Genomic DNA, 12,422 nt, shown 5'->3' with positions numbered 1-12,422 from the left:
TCAGGTATTTAAAGTTATAAGGGAATTGGGTGGAGTGCAGTGACTCACGTCTGCAATCCCAGCACTTTGGGAGGCCGAGGTGGGCAGATCACTTGAGGTCAGGAGTTTAAGACCAGCCTGGCTAACATGGTGAAACCCCGTCTCTACTAAAAATACAAAAAGTAGCCAGGTGTGGTGGCGCACACCTGTAGTCCCAGCTACTCAGGAGGCTGAGGCAGGAGAATTGCTTGAACCTAGGAGGTAGAGGTTGCAGTGAGCCGAGATTGCACCACTGCACTCCAGCCTGGGTGACACAGCGAGACTCCATCTCAAAAATAAATAAATAATAAATAAGTAATAAAATAAAATGAAGCTATAAGGGAATTAAAGTAGGAATTAAAAATAGCGCTGTAGTTGTATTGGGGGGGAGAAGGGTGACTCTGTAAATGAGCTAAATCTTCCTCTATCATGCAGAAAGTCATAGTTAACATCTAAAATTATTAACCAAGACATAAGAATATAATGTTATTCAGAGACATGAAGATAAATCCCAGAAAAACTAAAAAAAGAAACAGAAACAATTAAAAGAATTAAAAATAGTTCCCTCTATGTAACAGGATTGAGACCATGGAAAAGTAGGGGAGGAAACTGCTGCTTTTCATTATAAATCCTTCTTCATTATTTGAAAATATTTAATCATTTATGTACTACTTTAAAGAAAAATGAAAACTTTTTTTTTTTTTTTTTTTTTCTGAGAGATGGTCTTGCTCTGTCTCCCAGACTGGAGTGCAGTAGCATGATTTTAGCTTACTGCAACCTCTGCCTCCTGGGCTCAGGTGATCCTCCTACCTCAGCCTCCTGAGTAGCTAGGATCACAGGCGTGCACTATTATGCCTGGCTAATTTATTATTATTATTATTTGTAGATATGAGGTGTCCCTATGTCACCCAGGCTGGTCTTAAACTCCTGAACTCAAGCAATCCTCCCATCTACGCCTCCCAAAATGTTGGGATTACAGGCGTTAGCCACAACACCTGGCCTAAATTTTGCAATTTTTAAGTTCTTAAGTAGTTACTATAATTTACCATTATTCGTATCCTAAATTGTTTTCAACTTTAAATAAAGATTAAATTTCTCCACGATATTGTAGGGAAGAGGCTGGAATGTTGAACAAATATTTTTAAGTTTTAAGGTGTATCAAATTACTAGCTTCCATAGGGAGCCTTTAAGCCTTGGTCTCTCATTGTTTTAATTATACTGTTCTTTTTTTTCCCTTGGTCAAGAATGGGCAGGTTTGCACAAAAATTAAAGTTTTCAAAAGCCTCTGGAAGCTTCCATCATAGTTACATTTTCTCATATACACCTTGGTTTCCTTTCCTGATTGGGGTAGGAAGGAAGGTAAGAAGAATCAGGAGGCTTCCTTGATATTGAGGAGGAGGTTCAAGATCTCTGGACGGTCCAGGGTCCAATAACAGAACCGAGTCCAATAGTATCTTTGGTGTGATGTCAGTCAAGTTATTAACACACAGCTAAGATCCCAGGTTCCTACTAAGCCAATGGACAAGGACCAAGGGACACTCTGGGGCAACTGCACCTGCATCACACTTTTCCCAAGTGCCAGGCAAGCCCGTGCTGTCACAGGCTGAATCTCTGCAGTTCTGCTCCAGCCTACAGATAGGAATCCTGTCATTTTAAGTGACTGTGATTACCCAGGGCCTTAACACTACTCCCTATTTCAGAAAAGCCAGTCAGCAATTAAAAAGAACAAACACAGGTAGTCCCAACCCTGTTCCAGTTCCTGGTTCCAGTCATTTATAAGGGCTATTTATATCTCTGCCCTTAGACTTTTGTTTCTTTTTATCTTGTTTTGCTTAGGTGGGAGCGGGGAGGGAGTACCTAAGTGGGTTTCTATTTCATAGCCTCTACCTAACAAGAGTTCCCAGATTTCATGAAGAAAGCACAGCCTATCTACAACTCCACAGCTATTGAGTACGGAGACAGTGTCCCCCATCACCAAAATGAAGTCTTCCATCTGGCTGCAGAAGGTGGTCAGGAATTTAATCTGTAGTTAGGGGCTCCAAAATAAAGATACATCTACAATTTTAATTTAAATTGTAGATAAATTGTTTATCCACAATTTAATCTACAATTGTAGATATATCTACAATTTTATAACAAATGTCATAACTTCTTCCACAACACATACTCATAAACATAAAACCATATTCTCAGCTGTAACCTTCTGGGAAGGTACTTCCATCAGACATAAAGTGACTCAGGTTGCTGGCATGAGGTTGAATTGCACCAGAATCTAACCACAGAAATAGGTTTCCACAGATGTTACTATTGCAATACATATCTTCTCCTTTACCAAGTGAGTTGTAAATGATATGGTCTTAGACCGGGCATAACGGCTCATGCCTGTAATCCCGGCACTTTGTGAGGCCAAGGTGGAAGGACTGCTCGAGCCTGGGAGGCCAAGGTTGCAGTGAGCCGTGATGGCGCCACTGCACTCCAGCCTGGGCAACAGAGTGAGACCTTGTCTCAAAAAATGAAAGGGAAAGGGAAAGGGAAAGAGAAAGGGAAAGGGAAAGGGGAAGGGAAGGGGAAGGGGCAGGGAAGGGGAAGGGAAGGGAAAGGGAAGAGAAAGGGAAAGGGGAAGGGAGGAGGAAGCAAGGAGAGAGAAAATACAAAAGAGCATATAAATATAGCAGCCACTTGCCATATTGGCATCAACCCTAGAGTAAGAAAAGGCAGATTTTGTGACAGTGTAAAAGTGCTTTATGTAAATATAGACCACAGATTAGTGATGACAGAAAAAGAATATATCATAATTTCTTTAGATTTAGATTTCTTTGGATTTAGATTTGGAATTTAGATTTAGAATGGATAATAGTATGGAGTGAATTTTTTCCCTTTTCAATTTTCTTTTTTTCTTTTTTTTTGGGGGGACTGAGTCTCGCTCTGTCACTCAGGCTGGAATGTAGTGGCACGATCTTGGCTCACTGCAAGCTCCACCTCCCAGCTTCACGCCATTCTCCTGCCTCAGCCTCCCAAGTAGCTGGGACTACAGGCGCCCGCCACCACGCCCAGCTAACTTTTTGTATTTTTAGTAGAGACGGGGTTTCCCCATGTTAGCCAGGATGGTCTTGATCTCCTGACCTCATGATCCGCCCACCTCAGCCTCCCAAAGTGCTAGGATTAGGCGTGAGCCACCACGCCCAGCCTTCCTATTTCAATTTTCATGTCATTTTTTTGTTTGTTTTCAGACGGAGTCTCGCACTGTCGCCCAGGATGGAGTGCAATGGCATGATATCATCTCACTGCAGCCTCCGCCTCCCGGGTTCAAGAAATTCTCCTGCCTCAGCCTCCTGAGTAGCTGGGATTACAGGCACACACCATCACGCCTGGCTAATTTTTGTATTTTTAGTAGAGACAGGATTTCACCATGTTGGCCAGGCTGGTCTCGAACTCCTGACCTCAAGTGATCTGCCTGCCTCGGCCTCCCAAAGTGCTGGGATTACAGGCGTGAGCCACCGTGCCCAGCTTTAATATTGTTTTTTAAGGCTATTATTCATGGTGAACTGGAGTCAGCAGGAAGAAATTTGTTCAAGTGTGCCAAATTCCTGTTTCATAATGAAATTTTTTGAGAAATCTATATTATATTGTTTGCCTTTAGTTTTATCAGTTATCTATTTCTGGAAACAAACCACCCCAAAACTTAGTGGCTTAAACCACCAACCATTTATTTTGCTCACAAATCTGCAATCTGTGCAGAGCTTAGAGAGGACAGTATATCTACTCCAAATAGCATCAGCTGGGGTCGTTGTACAAGGAGGAGCTATTATCAAGATGGCTGGCAAGCTGGTGCTGACCCTTAGCTGGGAGTTCAGCTGGGGATGTGGTCTGGGTTTCTGCTTTTCTCCACATAGGCCTCTCATGGGCTGCAGGGTTCCAAGGGCAAGCATACCAAGAACAGAAAGTAGAAGATGTTAGTTTCATAAGGCTGGCCCAGAAAGGGGCACAGAATCAGTTCTGCTGTTTTCTATGGCCAAGAAGCCACAAAGTTCAGCTTCAAGGGGAAGAGGGCATAGACCTCTCCTTTAGATAAAAGAAGTATTAGGCCGGGTGCAGTGGCTCACGCCTGTAATGCCAGAACTTTGGGAGGCCGACGCAGGCAGATCACTTGAGGCCAGGAATTTGAGAACAGCCTGGGCAACAAAGCAAGATCCTCGTCTCTAATTAAAAAACAAAACAAGCCGGGCGCAGTGGCTCATGCCTATAACCCCGGCACTTTGGGAGGCTGAGGCAGGCGGATCACTTGACACCAAGAGTTTGAAACCAGCCTGGAAACATGGTGAAACCCTGTCTCTACTAAAAAATACAAAAATTAGCCAGGTGTGGCGGCGCACTCCTGTAATCCCAGCTACTCAGAAGGCTGAGGCACGAGAATTGCTTGAACATGGGAGGCTGGGGTTGCAGTGAGCAGAGATTACGCCATTGCACTCCAGCTTGAGCAACAGAGGGAGACTCGTCTAAAAAAAAAAAAAATGAAAGAAGCATCAAAGAAGTAAAGAAGAATTTGGGGAACATATTTCAAAACCGAAACACCAGCTCTCCCCCTTTTTTTTTTTTTTTTTTGGCATGGTATGCTAAGTCTACATGGCCTGTTCAGAAAATCTAGTGCAAAGAGGAAAAAAACATATATAGACATATGTCATATATCCAACTTCAGAGCTGTAAAGTGGCTTTAGGATCAAAGTGAGGAGTTTGGAGGAAGAGGGATAAAGGGGTGAGAGAAGTATGCAAAGTGTAATAAATGTAAAAGAAAAGAGAAAGCAAGTCATAGACTATATAAGAGATTAAATACTGGGATCAAAACCAAAAGATGATGGAGTAAAAATAATTATCTGGACTTAGTTATCTTTCTGTCTTTCAGATTTGTGCTTATCAAATTTAGGCACTTGGTACATGTAGAAATGTATGTGATAAAGATGGCATCTTAAATCCCTGGATGGAGCAAAGTAGACTTTTAATAAATAGTGTTGGAATGACTGCTTAGTTGTTTGCAAATAAGAGAAAATTAGATCTAGAACTCACACTATACACAAAAATAAACTCTAGATGGATTAGGGAGCCCAGTGTAAAAAAATGAGACCATGAAAGTACTAGAAGAAAACATAAGGCCGGGCACAGTGGCTCACACCTGTAATCCCAGTACTTTGAGGGGCCAAGGTGGATGGATCACTTGAGGTCAGGAGACCAGCCTGACCAACGTGGTGAAACCCCATCTCTACTAAAAATACAAAATTAGCCAGGTACGGTGGCCCATGCCTGTAATCCCAGCTACTTGGGAGGCTGAGGCAGGAGAATTGCTTGAACCTGGGAGGCAGAGGTTGCTGTGAGCCGAGATCACGCCATTGCACTCCAGCGTGGGCAACAAGTGAAATTCCGTCTCAAATTAAAAAAAGAAAACATGGTTGAATTCCTCATTAATCTCAGTGCAGGGGAAGGCTTTTAAACTATAACTCAAAAATCTAGATGCAATAAAAGAAAAGACTGATACATTTGACTACGTAAATTTTTGTTAATTACATGCTAAAAAATGCCATAAACAAAGTCAAAAGACAACAAACTGGGAGAAAATATTTGCAACATATTCCACATTCACAGGGTTAATATCTCTGATGTATAAAGAACTCTTAAAAACTGAGGCCAGGTGTGGTCCCACAGGCCTGTAATCCCAGCACTTTGGGAGGCTGAGACTGGAGGATCACTTGAGCCCAGAAGTTTCAGACCAGCCTAGCCAACATCAGAAAACCTCATCTCAAAAAAATAAATTTAAAAAAAAAGGCTGGTGTAGTTCCAAGTGTGGTCTCAGCTACTTGGAAAACTGAGGCAGAAGGATTACTTGAGCCCAGGAGTTCAAGGCTGCAGTCATTGAGCTATGAACATGTCATTGCACCCCAGCATGAGTAACAGAGCAAGATTCTGTCTCTAAAACAAAAGAAAATTGAAGAATAAGGGCCAAAACTCAATAGAAAAATATAACAAAAATATGAACTGACAATTCTCACACACACACAAAATAAGATTTTAAAACAGCCCCAAAACATGAAAAAATAATCAAACTCAAAATTAGAGAAATACAGCTTAAAACATGAAAACACAATTTTTCACTTATCAAATTGGCAAAAATTAAAAAGCATGAAACACATGCAACAGAGTGTTGCTGGTGAGATGAGGAAGCGGATAATCCCATACATTTCTAGTGGGAATACAGCTAGTATCACCTTTCTAGAAGAAAGCTTGGCATTACCTAACAAAACTACATACACACTTACCTTTTGACCACAATCCCACTTCTAGAACCTATTCTGAAGATAAACCTCCAACGATAGGAACATACACATGCATTCAGTTATTCCTTGCAGCACTGTTTATAATTGCAAACTATTAAAAACAAACTAAATGTCCACACAGAGGAGATGGCTGAATAAACTATGGTATTCCCACACAATGGAGTACCCTATAGCTATTAAAAAATAATGAAGAAGATCTCTATTAGCTAATATGAAATGTTTTCCAGGATTTAAGTTTTAAAAAGCAAAGTGCAAAAGAGTAGCCACAGTGTGCTTTCACTTAAGAAAATATGCATGTATCTGCTCATTCATACAAAAGAAACAGGAGGATAAACCAAAAACTAAAGAAATTGGTTACCTTTAGGGGATGGGTAGGAAAGGAGTGGAAAGAAGGGGGAATAGGAACAGGGCAGCAGAGATGAGGAGGGTATAGCTTACTCGACCACACTAAATGGGGTAGAAAAGGAAAGAACTACCCTAAGGAAGTTTGAAAAGCAGTATTTATTTTATTTTATTATTTTTATTTATTTATTTATTTAGAAACAGAGTCTCATTCTGTACCCTAGGCTGGAGTGCAGTGGTGTGATCCCAGCTCACTGCAACCTCCGCCTCTTGGGTTCAAGCTATTCTCCCGCCTCAGCCTCCTGCATAGGTAGAGTAGCTGGGATTACAGGTGCACACCACCATGCCCAGCTAATTTTTGTATTTTTAGTAGAGACAGGGTTTCATTCACCATGTTGGCCAGGCTGGTCTTGAACTCCTGACCCTCAAGTAATCTGCCTACCTCGGCCTCCCAAAGTGCTGGGATTATAGTCGTGAGCCACCACGCCCAGCCTGGAAAACAGTATTTTGACTGGATATTGTGAGGCTAAAGATGAAAGGAACTGTACACAAACTCTGTAATCTAATTAGTAAATTTGCTTCTCATAGAGGTATGCATTAGCAATTCTGAAATCATTTTAAGATCAGACAGAAAATGATGATGATGATGAAGATAGATGGATAGATAGGATAGAGATGTATGTATGCAGCATGTATGTATACATATTCACGTATATATGTAAATATACATACTTATCCTAGCTGTACTGAAGTGGCCTAAAAGTAATGATAACCCAACAGCAATGAGCCCAGCTAGCAACTAAATCTTGGTGTCTAAATACCATTCTCCAGCGCAAGGAATCAAGGCTCCTCAAGGAAGAGGTTAATTCCAGGGCTGGAGGAGGGAAAATACAAGATGTACCTGGAATATCTTGTGATGCCAGAGAGCAAGAAAGTGCTCATAATGGATGAAAGCATGTGAAAAGGACACAGGAGCCAAGCCAAAGGACCTCTCAATAGCCAAAGTGGGAAAACTTTGAGCAATAAAATAAATAATGATAGTATTAGATTATAATCCAGAGAATAAAATAAGTAAATAAATAATCTAATGGGTAAATAAATGGGAAAAAAGAAAGAACTTTTCCTTACAGAATAATTTTAATTAATGAATGAACAAAAAATGAGGAAATAGAAAATTACTTTTGAAAGCAAAATCTACCAAGGAAACTAAAATTAGTAAGTGAAAGTGACAGGAGAAACAGGATATTTGCATAGTTTCAAGTAGCTCATCCAAGATGTTTATTGATTACAAAGGGGAAAATAGTAACTTTCTAGTGGAGACAGACAAACCCCACCTTAGCCAAGTGATCAAGGTTAACATCACCAGTAATAAAACACATTGACATCATATATGATCTGATATGATTACTGAGAAAATGGCAGAGAAACCCAAATTGAGATATATTCTACAAAATAGCAGACCAGTATTCTTTAAATATGTCAGTCATGAAAGATAAGGAAAAACTGAGGAACTTCTCCAGATGGAGGAGACTAACGAGAGATGACAACAAATGCAATGTGGAATCCTGGATTAGATACTCAAACCGATAGAGAACATTCATGGAAAAACTCTTGAGATTCAAATAATGTCATTAGTCATCAGTATATTACTCTACCAATGTTAATTTCCCATTTTTAATCACTGTTATTATGGTTATAGGAGATGTTAATTTTAGGGGAAGCTAGGTGAAGGACATATGGGAGCTTTAGCCTATTCTTGCAACTTTTCTGTCCAAAATTGTTTCAAACTTAAAAAATATGTAGGCATTTGGAGGAAAAAAATTATCTCATGTTTCTAACATATATCTAACATATATATCCTTCAATTAATAGCCAGTTACCACAAAGATCTTGTGGGTAGAATGCTAAAAAACGATCTTCCCTCAATGAGGTGTTTTTTGTTTTTTTTCTTTTGAAACAGGATCTTGCTCTGTCACCCAGGCTGGAGTGCAGTGCCGCAATCTCGGCTCACTGCAACCTCCGCTTTCGGGTTCAAGCCATTCTCCTGCTTCAGCCTTCCAAGTAGCTAGGATTACATGAGTGTGCCACCACTCCAGGCTAATTTTTGTATTTTTAGTAGAAACGGGGTTTCCATGTTGGCCAGGCTGGTGTCAAACTCCTGACCTCAAGAGATCCGCCCACCTCGGCCTCCCAAAGTGCCGGAATTACAGGTGTGAGCCACCGTGCCCAGCTCCTCAATGACGTTTTTATTGCTTACTCACAAGTTCAAATCAGATAAGAAACAATGTTTGCTGATCTCTTAAAGAGCAACTTTCCACTGCTAGGACAGGATAATTTTTTTTTTTTTTTTTTTTTTTTTGAGACGGAGTCTCGCTCTGTCGCCCAAGCTGGAGTGCAGTGGTGCGATCTCGGCTCACTGCAAGCTTCGCCTCCCAGGTCCACATCATTCTCCTGCCTCAGTCTCCCGAGTAGCGCTGGGACTACAGGCTCCCGCCACCACACCTGGCTAATTTTTTTTTTTTTTTTTTTTTTTTTTTTGTATTTTTAGTAGAGGCAGAGTTTCACCGTGTTAGCCGGGATGGTCTTGATCTCCCGACCTCGTGATCTGCCCGCCTCGGCCTCCCAAAGTGCTAGGATTACAGGCATGAGCCAGCGCGCCCAACCAGGACAGTATAATTTTAAGTATATTATTGCTCAAGAGTTTTTCAGCTGTAAAGTGATGGGAATGAAATTCAACTTGAACTTTTTTTTTTGAGACGGAGTCTTCCTCTGTCACCCAGGATGGAGTGCTGTGGCGCGATCTCGGCTCACTGCAACCTCCGTCTCCCGGGTTCAAGCGATTCTCCTGCCTCAGCCTCCCGAGTAGCTGGGACTACAGGCGCCCGCCACCACACCCAGCTAATTTTTGTATTTTCAGTAGAGATGGGGTTTCACCACGTTGGCCAGGACGATACCGATCTCTTGACCTCGTGATCCGCCCGCCTCGGCCTTCCAAAGTGCTGGGAATACAGATGTGAGCCACTGCGCCCGGCCTTATTTAACCAAAGTAAAAAAGGGCCACCGAAGGGGAGGTAGAAGTTGGTAATTGTTGGCTCATGTAGCTGTGAGGATTTGCGGGGCAGGTCATAGAATCTAAGGGAGAGCTACCAGAAGCCAGGGCCTTGAACTCCCTTCCCCTCCCCTCCCCCCCATGCCCTCCTCTCTCCTCTGCCTGCACATTGGAATCATTCTCCCCTGCTATAGTCAGACTTCCTCCACGTAGCCAGGGAAGATGGCCACCAGCAAGGCTATGCGCTCAATCCAAGTAAACAATTCCAACAGAAAAGAGAGAGCAGTTTCCTTCCAGCCACTTCTTGTGTTTGTTTGTTTTTTTTGTTGAGTCGGAGTCTTGCTCTGTGGCCCAGGCTGGAGTGCAGTGGCGTGATGTCGGCTCACTGCAAGCTCTGCCTCCCGGGCTCACGCCATTCTCCTGCCTCAGCCTCCCGAGTAGCTGGGATTACAGGCATCCGCCTCCACACCCGGCTAAGTTTTGTATTTTATAGCATTTTTCAGAAAGAATTTTAATTGGCCCTTCTAAGGTCACATGCTCAATTTTTTGGTCCAATCAGTTTCCAAGGATATAGAGCTCTATGATGGGCTAAGCCTGGGTAATACTGTTGCTGGCATTGAAATGCACCTCCCAGATTCTCCTCAAGAAAAAAGACTGCCTGCCCAGCTGCAAGCAGTGTGGTTAGCTGGTGCCCAATTCTTCTTTCTCTTTTCACAGATGTTACCCAATAATCTTTCACAAGCGTAACCAGCCTGGGACCCATGCCCTGCCTGGGGCTGCACCACACCACCAGAACCATATATAATGTGGGTGAACAGGCTTTTCAAAGAAATGAATACAAGGTTACTGGTATTGAGTAGAGACAAGGTTTCTCCATGTTGGTCAGGCTGGTCTCGAACTCCCGACCTCAGGTGATCTGCCCGTCTCGGCCTCCCAAAGTGCTGGAATTACAGGCGTGAGTGACTGCGCCCGGCCAAGCTTACTGATTTTTAAAATGTACTTTCCCCCTTTAATACAATAAATAACTAGTATATATTTGTTGACATCTTTTTGATTTTTCAATTTTTTAATTTTTTATTTTATTTATTTATTTGAAAAAATGAGATGAGATCTCACTATGTTGCACAGGCTGGTCTCAAACTCCTGGGCTCAAGTGATCCTCCCGCCTTGGCCTCCCAAAGTGCTGGGATTACAGGTGTGAGTTACCACACCTGGCCATGTTGCCATCTTTTTATTGTGGAGTTTATACATAGTATTTGGAGAAAAATAGGCTATCTGGAATTCCACATCTCTCTTTTTCTTTCTCCTTCTTTAGATTTCTTTGTTTCTTTGTTTCCCCTAATATTGATTATGTGTTAGGCACTGTTTTAAATGTTTTGCATGTATTAATTTTTTGAATTTTCCCTACAATTCTGTGGGGTAGATGCAATTATTACACTCATTTGACAAGGAACCTGAGGCATAGAAATGTTAAGTGGCTAGCAGATGGCAGCTAGGAATTGGGACTGAAAAGGGACTCTAAGCACTTAGAGTCTGCCATAATGCCACACATTCTCACTGTACAACCTCACACAATAGTCTTGTTCTAGTGGGTAAGATTTCCCATCCGCAAAAACTTCAGAGTGAATGACGGAAAAACTTCAGAGTGAATGACAGGAAAGCTGGCCACTCTCATTTCTTAATTTTTTTTTTTTAGAGACACGGTCTTGCTGTCACTCAGGCTGGAGTGTGGTGACACAACATAGCTCACTGTAACCTCAAATTCTTGGGCTCAGGCAATCCTCCTGCCTCAGCCTTCCAAGTAGTAGGGACTACAAGCCTATGGGCACTTACCACCATGTCTGGCTAATTTTTTAATTTTTCGTTTTTTTTTTTTTTTTAGAGACAGGGTCTCACTGCGTTGGCCAGGCTTGTCTTGAACTCTGACCTTAAGCAGTCCTCTGCCTGGGCCTCCCAGTGTGCCGGCCCACCCTCATTTCTGAAAGGTTTTGTTAAACAAAGTTTATGAGAGGTCATTGTTATGGACTAGCCTCCTGCTCTAGGCCCCAGAAAATCAGACCAAACCAGAATGGAGTCGCTTGTGCTAAGTGACATATAATCAAACTGAACTTTGAAATGGACCAGTTTTCCAAAAAACAGGAGATTTCAGTCAACCTGAGTCAGTGTAGTAAGGAAGTCCTCTCTGTTTTAGTCCTATAAGGAAAGTAAATTTGAAACAACCAATCTACCTTTTTTTCTCTGTTTCTGCTTTCTTCATACTCACCAGCACACTCATTCTATTTTATAGAATGATGTGTTGCTTGATTCTAGAATTGCAAATAAAAGGCAATTATATCTTCTAAACTTAATTTGTTGTAATTTTGTCTTTTGACAGTTTAAACTATGGAATCAGAAATTCAAAGACTATGAATAAAAATTTCAAAAGAAAGAAATAGTAATACCACCAATAAGAAGAATAATTAAAAAGGTACAAAGAAATTGGATGCAACATTGTAAAAAGAGCCATAGTTTGGAGCTGAGCTGACATGAGCTAAAATCCTAGGTGAGTAACTTGTTAGCTATGTGGCCTCTGAAAGTCAACTCAAGAATCTGAGCTTGTTTCCTCACCTCTAAAATTGGAAAAATAAGGCCTAACTATCAAAGTCATTGACGAGTCATTGATAATGCTTGGCCTATTTTAATGTTCAGTA

General features: G+C 41.6%; 1 long non-coding RNA gene across 1 annotated transcript in view; it reads right to left on the bottom strand.

Annotated features, from left to right (window-relative positions):
- Window positions 1–12,422, bottom strand: part of LOC129058808 (uncharacterized) — a 47,343-nt gene that overhangs the window by 29,749 nt on the left and 5,172 nt on the right. The window lies entirely within an intron of this gene.

This window comes from Pongo abelii, chromosome 3, assembly GCF_028885655.2.
Source record: "Pongo abelii isolate AG06213 chromosome 3, NHGRI_mPonAbe1-v2.0_pri, whole genome shotgun sequence".
In the NCBI taxonomy this organism is placed as follows: domain Eukaryota; kingdom Metazoa; phylum Chordata; class Mammalia; order Primates; family Hominidae; genus Pongo; species Pongo abelii.
The sequence above is the reverse complement of the archived record's forward strand: the minus strand, read 5'-3'. Positions and strand labels throughout refer to the sequence as shown.